Here is a 13,236-nt window from a genome sequence, read left to right as displayed (position 1 = left end):
TGTTACATATATTTTACTCTAAAGTATATTTCTCATTAGAAATCAGCTAGCATCATCAGTTTTAAGCACTGATCCAACATTTGTGGATGAAATATTTTTTGGTAATATTCTTTAAATTCTTGCTTGTGGGGGTAATGAACTAATAACGTTGGCATTTTGAATAATATAATTGTATTTCTTATCTCTGGCAGTACATTTATGAAAATCATAATTCAGCTTAAGTCCTTGGATTTTTGGTATTCTACTGTTTACAGTAGATTTTAGATGGACCCAGATTGAACAATGATAAATTTCCTTGCCTCCCCTAACAGAAAGCAACCTGAAAAAGGGCACTACCGGAAACCATCCTTCAATTCCGCATATGTCTTTCCTACCTTTTTTCCATTCAAAATGCCCATCCTTTTCCTACCCCTTTCCTACTTGCCGTATTTTCTCACCTCTATCACAGTCTTCACGTCCAATCACCAATCAAAAATGCTTTGAATCCACCTTTCATTTCTCTGATGAATCTCTGCCTGAAATCCTCTCTCCTCCTCCACTATACCTGGTACTTCCTTCTTGGTTCTCATTTCCTTCCATTTCACCTTTTCGATCCTTCTACATACCAAAATTTCAAAATCCTCCAAACTATACGTATGATCTCGCCTCAATAACCATGTTTTTGAACAGTGTAAAACCATGGTCCATATCAAGGTTTTGATAAGCAGTTTCTTAACATTCTTACTCAATATCCCTGTCATCAATTCCTTTTAATGTGGAAGCTTTTTTACTTAATGATATGCTTCTACTTATATCCCTACTACTTTGCCCATCTTGTTCCTAAAACAGCCAAGACAGGTAAACTGCTCCATGTGGTCTAGTTTTGACCTTCTATTTTAACGTTTAACTTAGCCCTCCTCTGTCTCAAAAACCATAATTGTTGTTTATTTTATTCTCATACCATACTTGACTGACTACCATACCACACTGACTTTCCAATGCACTCAGCGATACTTGTAACTCTATGGCTGATGGGCTTACTAAAGCTTGATCATTCACATACATAACTAATTTTATGAATGGCCCCTGGCCTTAATTCCTATCTCCAGTTCTTCCAATGCTTCTTTTACCATTTCCTCCATTATCCGGGGGTGAAATTTTTAAGTAAGTATTAATAAGAATTACCTGAGATACCTGGAGAAAATTTATTCTGCAAATTCTCTATTGATTCTAATGTACATAATGTTGTAAATTTCAGCTATTGGTGTTGATTTGTTTTGTTGCGGGAAGCCATAGATTGAAGTGACTCACATTATGGAGAAGATGGAGGCTTGCTGTATGATTGAGCTCCTTCATATGAAAGGTTACAATGCCCAGCGAAACCATGATGAAATGATGACTGTTTATGGAAATGATATTCAATCAATTAACACAGTTGAATAACTGATAGTAGCATTATTCCACTGGAAAAAATTTATTGTATGTCGGGGTTTTGATGTATTACATCATCATCAGGTGAGACCTGATGATGACATCTAAACCCAGTCGTACAATAAATTCTATTCATTGGAGTAATGCGACTATCTGTTTTTCATTATTTTTGTTTTCATCCACATCACACCTGAAACCACTCAATTGGTATATAACCCAGTTGTGAGATGGGAAAGGATTTTTCTATTTGATCACATACCTCTCACAGATGATGCAAGAAGTGGAAGACCATTACTCATGGAAAATGATGACGATGTGAAGAAAGTGGAGGACTTAATTGCATTAGACCAAAGAGCAACCATCCAAATGATCATGAATGAGACTGATTTGATTATGACAGTGTGTGGAAAGTAATTCCCAACAACTGCATATGTAAACGTTGTCAGCATGCTGGGTTCCTTGACTATTGACTCCTTCTCAGAAGCAAACACTGTGCAGCAAACCTGCATTGGAACCACAGGGCAGCCGACAATCAAAGTGATGTGGTTTTGGAATTTTACCTCATAAACCCTATTCTCCTGATCTGACCCCAAGAACTTTTTCTAATTCCTAGAACTCTAAAAAACTATTATGGGGTCAGAGATTGGACAACACAAATGAGATCAGACAAGAAGTAGAACAATAGTTTTCAATGCAATCTGCTGAATTCTACAATGACTTCCTTTGAAAGGTCAAGAAACCCTGGGAGAAATATGTAACTTTGGATGGTGATGATGTAAGGTCGTCTTATTGATAGAAATAAAAAATTAAGTTTCTATCATGATTATATTTTTGTAATAATTAAAAGTTTTCAATACCCACTCTCGTATATGTTGATAATCACTAATAATAGTGGACAGTCCTGCCCCCCTATCTAACTGCACCCATTCTGACTCTTCATCTGTTACTCACATCTGAGCATTCTGAGACATGCACAGGTAGCTAATAAGTCGTCTATCCATCCAATCCACATTACATGCAATAGACCAGTTAAATCTAGCATTGCCTAGCACTAATTCCATCTGCTTCCTTTCCTCCTCAAACCTCCACCATTCCCGGCATCCCTGCTCCCTCTTTCATTTAATCTTTGTTTTGTTTAGTCTTCCAAAATCACTTAATTACTAGAGTACATAAGTGGTTGGCACGATCTATGTCCAACTTGCACCAGTATCAATCATGAAATAACTGTAGAACTACATCTCTTTCTGTTGAGAATGTATTATGAGGGCATAACACATAATAATGTAATTTTTTATGTTTTGGGTAAGGTTTTTGATGCTGCTGCTACTTATGTAGCTACATGCCCTAGAGCTTATGTTTAGAAGATTACTTAAATCTTTGTTATTATTGCTTGGTCCCTCTCCAATAATATGTGAATACTTTTGATAAATATGCAGTTATGATGATATTCACATTTTGTAACTACTAAGATTTTTATTTTAAATTATTTAATTACACAATAACTTTGTGATGCAAGCAGTGAATTAATTGGGTCTCTCTTTTAATTTTAATATAAAGTGGCTTTTGTCCTTCCAGGAATTTATACCAGCTCATTGAATTTTTCCCAGTGCTATCCTCTAATACCCTCCCCATGGTCTACAACCTTGACTTGGTGGAAAGGCATTTTCATTATGGTGGAGATTGGGAGCTTTTAAAATGTATGGAAAAAGATGACAACGGTGAAATGGGCAGAAAAGAAAACAATTTAGGATGTGCTAGGCAGGCTGGCGGGGGAGAAGCAGGGATTGTTGTGAGAAATCCAAAGGAGGTAGGAAAGATGGATGCCAAGCATTTAGATTGGCAATGGGATGTTGAAGATGAATATTAGGCAAATGAGATCACTCACCCTAACAATTCTTTCAGTCTTACCAATCACCTATGCATAAGACATTTGTTATTCCTATCCATCATTCTCAAGGACAGTTGGAATATATAGTATTGGAATAGTGGAGTGATCTAGTTCCCTCTACAGATCCTAGAAACCAGTGCTGTTTACATTTGGGATCAAGTAACATTAGTTTTATTGCAGAATTGTAAAAAAAATCCAGCGGACAGCAACTTGAAAAAACAGTTCCTGACAAAACAGCATGTATCACGCATTATTAGAAGATCTAGGAAGGGAATTACTTGAACCATTATGCCTCTCAATATGTAAGGTAAATTGATTTTTACTTATTTACAAGTTTGTTTTAAAAGTATAGTGATACAAATTTATTTATGGCATAAAGATAAACAGGTAATGTACATTCATAATGGCTGACTAGATTAATGTAGTGGAGTTATTACATTGCATAATGTGTGGCCACTTAGTTATGAAGTTGAATATATATAAAACCAAGACAGGTTCCCTCAATATCCATTTTTATTGTGCTCTCATTTCATAGCTAACACTTGTATGTCTTCTGCCATTATTTTTTTTTAAAGTAATCTACCAGTTAAGGTAGGTTTTTTGGATGGACACAACTACCAAACAAATATTTTATTACTCCTAACAAAACACAAAATCCATCATCCTACTCTATATCAGGTCCCTTTTCATCTCTGAGTACTTTCTTCCTCCATTCATCCCATCCAACATCCCTATCCTGTTCCTTCCCTTTCCTCTTTTGCCCAACATTCTACCCTCTATCACAGTCTTCAACATCCCACTGCCGGTCAACACCCCCTTCATCCACTTTTCCTGCCTCCATAGGATTGCTCCCAACAAACCCCTCTCTTCGCCCACCATACCAAGTACTTCCTCATTTGTTTTCTTCTCTATCCATTTCACCTTCTCCATTCTCCTCCACACCCACATTTCAAAAGCCTCCAATCTACGTCTATCCTCCTGCTTCAATGACCACGTTTCCGCACCGTACATAGCTACACTCCATATCAAAGTTTTTACGAGTCTTTTCTTAACATCCTTGCTCAAAGTCCCTGTCATCAACTCCCTCCTCCTTGTGAAAGCCTCTTTGCCTAGCGCAATTCTTCTCCTTACGTCCCTACTACTATGACCGTGTTGGTCCAAAACACTACCGAGATACGTAAACTGTTCTACCTGCTCTAGTTTTTGTCCTCCTATTTTAATGTTAAGCTTGGCCTTTTTCTTTCTAGAAAATCACATAACCTTTGTTTTATTAATATTGATTCTCATCCCATACCTGTCGCACTGAATTTCCAATTCACTCAGCAATGCTTGCAGCCCTTTGGCTGACTGACAAACTAAAGCTTGGTCATCAGCAAACCTAACTGATTTTACGAATTCCCCGCCCACTTTCATTCCTACCTCGAGTTCTTCCCATGCCTCTTTGATCATTTTCTCTGCATACAGGTTGAACAGCAACGGTGATAATGGGCAACCCTGTCTTACACCCTTTCCTAACCCTGCCCATCCTGACTCCCCGTTTCCCACCCGCACCTGAGCAGTCTGAGACATGTACAGGTTGCGGATTAGCCTCCTTTCCCTCCAATCTATTTCTTTTTTCTGCAATATACTCATTAGTTTTTCCCAATTCACTCTATCAAATGCTTTTTCGAAATCTACGAAACAGGCAAATACCTCCTGGTTGTGTTCTAGATTCCTCTCGATTAATAATCTCATTACTGCAATGGCATCACGCGTACCTCTCCCTTTACTAAACCCAAACTGATCATCCCCTAAGTAATCATTTGCCCTACTCTCTATCCTTTTGTTTATGATCCTGAGAACAACTTCAGCTGTGTGGGATATCAAACTAATTGTCCTATAGTCCTCACATGACGTGGCCTTCACCTTTTTCGGAATAGGAACTAAAACTGATGTCACAAAGTCTTCCGGCCAGATTCCCTCCTCATAAATACTACGGATCAGCCCATATAGCCTCTTCCTCCCATATTTTCCTAAGCATTTTAAAAGTTCCACGGGAATGTTATCTACCCCCACGGCCTTATTTAGTTTCATCTCCCTCAATGCCCTTTCTAGCTCATTGTCTAGTATGCCTGGACCTAAGCTGTCTTCCTCTACGTCATTTTCTTTTTCAATGTCTAACTTTGTTGGTCTGAGTTCTTTACTATACAGTTCTTCTATATACTCCTTCCATCTCTCTTGGATCTTTCCTGCGTCAACTATTACCTTACCCGCCTTATTCTGCCATTATATTTTGTTGAAAATTGGAGGTAGTTGGTCCTGTATTGTGATCGATTTCAGTAATTTACCATTGGTTTTGCTCCAAAATTGATGCTTTTCATATCCTAATGATATTTTTTGAATGAGAAAAGAGAATGCTTACTTAGTATTTATTATCTTATATAGAGTCTAAAACTTAGTTTACTGTCAATTTTCAGTATTTGACTTAGATGAAGGCTCAATTTATGAATATCATAGCTCAGTTGAGCCACACTGGAAATATAAATAAGTACTCAAACATAAATTCGATTCACTTTCCATTCCTTTCCACACCGCATTTGGACAGCCTCCAGTCCATGCTTTCCTGCTGTCATTTATGCCAACATTTTGTGGCTCAACAAAACTTAAACTAATCTTTTCTTTACCCTTGTACTCAAAGTTAACGTCATAAACTTTCTACTCTTGGTACAAGCTCTTTTACCTGATGCAATTCTTTCTTATCTTTATATTCTTAATTTCCCCATTCTAAATAAACTTCTTTAATAGGTAGGTGAACTTATTTACTTGTTCTGATGTTTAACCTTCAGATTTAATGTTTAAATTGGGCTTTCTATTTCTTGAAAACTTGATTACTCTCATTTTATTTTCACTGATTATCATCCCATATCTATCACACTGATTCTGAAATACCCTTAGCAATGACTAGTTACTTGACTGGCTGTTGAACTAAAATGTGAAAAACCAAAAATTTGACAATTCTCTACGTACTTCCAAAGTCGGTTATAATAATTCAAATATGTACATGAGCTTTGTCTTAATGTTTTTATTCATTTTAAATTATTTTCCCCATTTTAATAGGTAGGTTTTGCATGGTTCCTAGCGGCTATTTACTTTTTGAGAACCTCCCCTTGTTCGCCCTACATTATTTTTCTTTCTACCTTCTGCTCACCCTCATTCTTTCTAAAGAGCCTATTCTCTTCCTTCCTCTGCCATACTCATCTAATGGCCTCAATTCTGTCATAGCCTGTATCTAAACCTTTCAATATTAACACTACCCCTTTTCCCTATAACCCTGTTCTGTCATTCCCTAGTAGGTGCAGCACTTGAAAAAGCAAGTGCTCTAAATTTGGTTATAGCAAACTACCAGAATGGTTGTTGATTAAAAAAGTTTGCCATCATAATGCATTGATATCGCAAAACACAAATTATGTACAATATCTGGTTGGACATAAGTATATCCCAAAATTATCAATTATCAAAAATTCATCCCTGGGTCTTTATATATGATGGTCAGGCCTTCTGTGGGTTAATGTTATGCCCAGTGTATCCTCACTCATATATTCTGTAAGTTGCGACGGAGGCACGTGGCTCGGATTTCCATGAACAATGGAGCACAGCTATTATCCAATTCTCCCAATGAAATCAGCTTTTGAAAAGGAACCCTTCCCATCCATCATCTATTACCAACTTTAACCTGTTTGTTGACTCAGAATTTAGAGAATAATACTGAAAACAGAGGCAATACTAGGACACAAAACTTCAGAATTTGACAGCAAGATGGGGAAACAATGTAAAGGGAGCAATCTAATCATTTAAAGTACTTCACTCTAAGCATATTTGGCTGAATTGAGATATAAAATGCTGAGGATTTACTTGTTCCCCAAGTTAGAGGGGCAAATCAAAATTAATGTTACATATGCCAGCAGAAGGGGATTTGAAGAGGAGGAAAGAAGAAGATTTTTTCTTTTGGAGGGCACAGGCATGATTTTCTACGAAAGACAATCAATTGGTGGCGATGAAAAGATATGGTTGATTGAGGGAATAAGTAAGATGTTTAATTTCAATGTAGAGGGTTTCCTTGGCAAGGAAGAATGCACAACTTTGTGCTAGTCAATTACTCTGTGATAACTCAATTTTATTCTTCCTTCTTTTTCGTGAAATGCCACAAGTTGCTCAAATTCATTATAGAACTATTTTTCTTTGTCAATTTTCCATTTAAAGCCCGATTTTACATTTTGTGCTCCTTAGGGTCACAGCTATTTTGCGTTTATATTTAGATAAGTTCGTGAGCTAAACGTACGTCTCGCGCAAAATAATATTTTTGTAATGATGTATAATAATTGCTTTAGATTGCCTAGCGTACGGTTGTACGTGATATTGAGACTGTGATGTTTTGATGCAGCTAGCCGAGTTATCGAGGGCTAAACGCTTACTTCTTGCTAGGTTGCCCAACCCGGTCTCTTGAAAAGACTACCTGTGGAGTCAACCTCTTAGTGGACTCGCTTTGTCATTACGTATGCACAACAAGCCCCTCTTCGTTTTTCTTTCAGCGCTTCCGTGCTCTTCACCTCTCATTCTCTTGTAGCCCACCTTCACCCTCCCCTCCTTAGCCCATTCCGTATTCCTGACCAGTCTTCGGCCCTCCCCAACTCCATCCTCCTCCCCATTCCTCCATCCCTTTGCACACGGCACCATCTCTCCCGCCGCCTCGCAAGACACCTGACCGCCAAACAGCCGGTGAGCAGGCCATCGGTAAGAATACCTGTGAAGTGAATCTACATCGTGGACATCTCACTATAACGGTGAGTAGTAAGTTGTCGCTAGTAGAGGCGAAAATAATCATACTTTTTTGTTATTTGAACACTGGCTGCTGTCTGTGAACTTGAATGTCCGGTTGAAATGTTGAGCTTTGACCACCAAGTCGCAGGATACTTAAATTTTAGAGATGGGCCATGTTGTGAATTCCTCAACTGAGAATTGATGGCACTTTGGCGCTGTCCTTTTTCTCGCAAATTGTACTGCCAGCCATACATTTTCAGGGAAGAGTAACATTAAGCATTATTGTTTTTTCCTTCGAATTTTGATGGATTTACATTGATATAATTGGCATGTGTACTTCCTGGAGTCATTTTCCTTCGCTGAGGCAAATTGCATGACACAAAAATAATAACGTACACGTTATTATCATCGGCACTTATGTCAAACATAGTGTCGCTTGGAGGAGCTCCAAACTTCTCCTGAGCTGAATGTCTCCGTAGAATGCCCTGTGTTAGCTGGTGCGTTTACAGTTTATAATGCACGTTGTGAGCACGAGCATAAGGCTTCTCACGGTGGTCGTAGCAGGAGGGAGAGCTTGAATTGTGGACAAGTAAAGCGGGCAGAGGAGTGGCACGGCGAGGGTCACGGTGCTTTTTTGTTCAACAAATTTAAATTTTAGAGACGTAACTGGTTTGGTTTTTCGGAATTATAATCAGTGCGTTTTTAGACCCCTAAATCCCGTAGAACCTGAAATTATTAAAATTCCCCTAGTTGAATTAGCTTAATTTGTAATCAATAGCAGTGTTGTTTTCGGCCAACAGAACGAATTTCAACAGGTTGGATGGCAATTTTACTTGCTGACTAAGCGAAAGATAATTGACTTGGAATCATGGAATGTGTATTATTTGTAGTGACGTGAGAGTTTTCCGCCGCTTTATTGGCGTTATTGCGCTCTACGATAGGAAGGCACATAGTCTAGCATTAAGATATCGTTTTAAGGTATGATTGGGGTGCTAAATGGCCTGAGTTTTAAGGAATTGAAATTCGGGACACATTTTTTTTCCACCGCTCCTTTCCATGCCGTCTTAATTTTTTCTTCATGTGCATATACGCTGAAGAGCTCAAGTGATGGCGGGTAACCGATCTGCCGCCCTTCCCGATTCTCCATCCGATAATCGAACTTTTGATTTCTGAGCCTTGTGCAAGCATTTGATAAGTAAGCTCTACCTCCGGTCTTCTCCTGACCTGTGTAATATGTTCATTTATTGTGCGCAATTTACTCTTCCGGAGGCATTATCGAAATCCACACCGCAGCCATGTACATCATAGTTATGTTATTTTTACTCTAATATCAGCTCACATTACTGCTATGGCATCTTACTTGCCCCTGTCCATTTATCAGCCAAAACTAGTCCTCATATAATTAATCATTTGTCTTTTTCTCTTTTAACCTTTTGTTGGCCACCCTATTTTCTACTTTTTTTACGCGGAGAATTCATCCTACAATCTTGTGTTCATCGCATGATGTTGCTTTTTCACCTTTTAAGGTGGGAGGTACAGGGTTCGTCCGGAAAATAAGTGTACTGAGCTCAGGAAAAAAAATTTATTACACTTTTACATTTCTTAAGCTAATATTCCTCAAAATAGGACCCTTGTGAGTCGATACACTTGTTCCAGCGGCGTTCCCATTCCTGGAACGCTCCCGCGAAGGCATCATCGGGAACCTCTCGAAGACTCGTCGTCGACCTCTTCTCTGCCCTCCACGAACATCTTGTGCCACCGAAAGATCGTGTTTCTGGACATGGCTGACTCCCCGTAAGCCTGGCTAATCGTACCGACAGTTTCGGTAGACGATTTCCCAAGCTTTACCGCAAATTTGATGGAATAACGCTGCTTCGGCATCGCGTTCCGTGACGTGGGTCGAGCGTGGAGGTTCGCGTTAACAGAGCTCCTCACTCGCACCACAGCTCAGAGCCGACTGCCTTTTTCAGCGTCGCTTGCCAACATACCCCCCTCCAATCGCAGCCCGTCAGAGCGGTGCTGGGCGCGCCTGGAGCGGCGCGCCCAGCCCAGGAGTCAGTACACTTATTTTCCGGACGAACCCTGTAGTACTAATTTAGCAAGTCGTCGGGCCAAAGTTCTTCATGACTAGGTACGAACATAAGTTTGAGGTAAGATTAAGAACATTACCATGGCCGTGAAACAACGATTGGTACCGATGTCCAAAGAAATCAGCTTAGACATTTATACCAATGCTATACGTATATCAATGATAAGAATGCCTTAAAAGTCTTCCTTCCATTTTTCCTAAAATATATAGTAAATCCTCGGGGATGTCATATTACCCCAATTACTTTCTTTCCATTTCCTGAAATGCCTTTTATATCTCGCAATCAATGAATGATATCATTGGTCTCCGCAGTCCTTAACGACATAGTTTCTTTTTATGTTTAAACTCTCTGGCTTATATCTTTATCATATAGTTTTTCCATGCTTTTTTACCAATTTTGGCTCAACTATTATTTTTCCTTTCATACTATATCTCTAGTATTGTGCTCACACTTTTTTCCTTAATTGCAGACAGTTATTTACCTCCCAATTTATTGCCCCAATTTTTCCGTCTTAGTAAACGGGTATCAGTTCTTCCTTTTTTAAAACATACTTTTCATGTAATTAGGTTAATTCCTGCGCTATCCAATTTCTAATATGCCTTTTATAGTCCTGAACTAATGAAAAACGCGTCAATTATCCCCCCCAATTTATTTACTGCCATCATATCTTAAAATTTAACCGCATTCCTAATTCTTTTGAATCACGTTACTTCCATTTTATGGTGATTCATCATCATCTCGGATTAATCCTCCTCACTGTTCCCCGTTTGCCCAAATATTTTTGATAGAATCCCTAACTTACGATTTATCACTTGCAACTGTAGCTGACTTAATAGCCCAATCTACTTTCATTCCTACTCACGGCTCAACCGCATCTTTACGTTTTCGTTAAAAACATGCCCCACTTCGGAAAACCTTGTCTCACTTCCCTGCTCTTAATGCGCACCATAGTTTTCATCTGAAGCTACTTTTATGTAGAGATTCGAATAAAACACTTCAATTAAAATATCTTCATGATCGATTTCCTTTGCTCGTCTTGTAATCTCCTTGAAAAATGAAATTATCTTGGTTGTTTTGGTAAATTATATACTTTTTTATCAATACTATTATTTATATGTTCTACTGATAGCTCTCACAATTCATTAATGCAAAATGATGTTTCAAGTTGGCAGTTTTTTTTACTCCCTAATCTTATTTTGAAGTTTATTAACACCAACTTCACCACGTGTGATATTAAGCGTATAGTTAAAATCACCCATCTTATAGAAAGAAATAATCGTTTATTTGGGTCTTTAAAATTCTGTTGAATTTTCGCCGTACATTATGTAAAATGTATGGTTCTTCAGTTGTCATATTCTACTTATTCATTCCTTTTCGCGATATAATTTGAAATTGTTTTAACCTATTCTCTTTATCCAACTTCTTCTCCATAAATAAAATAAAACGGAGTACCTTCTATCTGACCAACTGATGTTGACTATCTGTTTTAAATTTGGATGTTGCTTAATAAAAGAATCAAGGTGTCATTCTAGCTCATCTCCTGAACCCGGAACGGATTGAATAACTTCCAGGTTAGAATCAGGGGCGTCTGACTTGGAAGAATACTGATAGGGTTGTTTTTCTAGGAAATTGAATTATATTTTATGCTGAGAAATTTGAAATAACTCCGCTACAAAAAAGAAGGCATGAAAAAAGGGTAGTGTTAGACACGTGTTGAATCGAGAAGGATGATTTTTGCATTTTTTATGGTCGAATTCCCAAAAACAAAATTTTTCCTCGATTATGTCACTCAAGTCTTACATTGGGCCCGCGGAGAACCTTAACGTGCCCCGCAACCTAAGGCTGCTCTACGGCAGTTTGGCCTGAGCCTTAAGACCAGTTCTTTTCGACCTTTTTCCAATGGTGGCTTATTTTGTGTTGAGCTCCCTTTTCTTTACGCAATTTAGTATTTGCACAATACGCTATTTGATATGATTTAAAATAGTTGACGAGTAAATTGCGTATTAATTAGTTCATTAATATATATCCATTTATTAGAAAGTATTTACCCGCCTTAAATAATACGCTTAAGAAGCCTTATTGCGTCATTCATCCTAAAAATCGCCCTTGTGGTACCCTGGTGCACCGCGACACCCCAGTTGAAAAGCACTGCTTTAGTACGAGGGTCATCCGGAAAGTAGTACCCGTTCGTGCCGCATGAAGTGCTGACGACGCGAGTAGCCGCTGGACGAGGTCAGATAGCTTCAGTGGCTTGTCTGCCTTCTCTGAGCCAAGTTGCGTGACGCTAGCATTGCCTGTGTTGTTTCTGTGATTGTTTACAATGTTTAAAAAAATTGAGAACGCCGCCAGTTGTGAAGTGAGGGCAGTGATTAAATTCCTCAATGCAAGAAACGTTCGCCCATGTGATATTCATCGCCAATTAAAGGAGGTGTATGGAGACAATGTAATGGACGAGTCGTCTGTTCGGCGGTGGTGTCGCAACTTCAACATGGGGAGGGGGAACACACACGACGATGAGCGTTCGGAGAGACCGTCTGTCATTACAGACCAACTGGTGAGCTCAGTTGACGAATTCGTGAGGAACGATCGGCGCGTCACAATTGATGACATCTGTGAGCATTTTCCCAATGTTTCTCGAACAATTGTTCATGAAATTGTTAAACACCATCTGCATTATGCAAAAATTTGTGCAAGATGGGTCCCTCGCGTATCTCAATGAGCTGGCGGCGAAGGACTATTCAGCAGGAATACAGAAACTTGTCACACGTTATGACAAATGCCTTAATTTGCTTGGAGATTATGTTGAGAAGTAGTTTAAAGTACCCTCTTTCAAATAAAATTTTTTATGTTTGTTAATATTTACTTTTGTGTCTTTATTTCACGAACGGGTACTACTTTCCGGATGACCCTCGTATATGTTACTTCGCTATGGTCGGTATTCTATGGTATAGTAGTTTGGACGGTGACTGTTTAGGTGGATGGGCCTCGCATAGCAAAGAAACCTCTCAGTTAATTTAATGCACTTCCGAAAAACAATAATTATTATGACAA

General features: G+C 38.7%; 1 protein-coding gene across 5 annotated transcripts in view; it reads left to right on the top strand.

The window, feature by feature from the left end:
* The window catches only part of LOC139687115 (cysteine-rich protein 1-like), a 119,939-nt gene that overhangs the window by 5,859 nt on the left and 100,844 nt on the right, over positions 1-13,236 (top strand). For 4 of the 5 annotated variants that reach the window (XM_071584234.1, XM_071584235.1, XM_071584237.1 and 1 more), the window contains exon 5: positions 7,867-8,118. The gene's annotated coding sequence lies outside the window, so the exon portion shown is untranslated. Of the gene's footprint in view, positions 1-7,866; positions 8,119-13,236 lie in introns of those variants that run through there. The other variant, XM_071584238.1, reaches the window with a different exon arrangement.

Source organism: Hetaerina americana, unplaced genomic scaffold (assembly GCF_022747635.1).
Source record: "Hetaerina americana unplaced genomic scaffold, ioHetAmer1.1.p SCAF_17, whole genome shotgun sequence".
In the NCBI taxonomy this organism is placed as follows: Eukaryota; Metazoa; Arthropoda; class Insecta; order Odonata; family Calopterygidae; genus Hetaerina; species Hetaerina americana.
The sequence above is the reverse complement of the archived record's forward strand: the minus strand, read 5'-3'. Positions and strand labels throughout refer to the sequence as shown.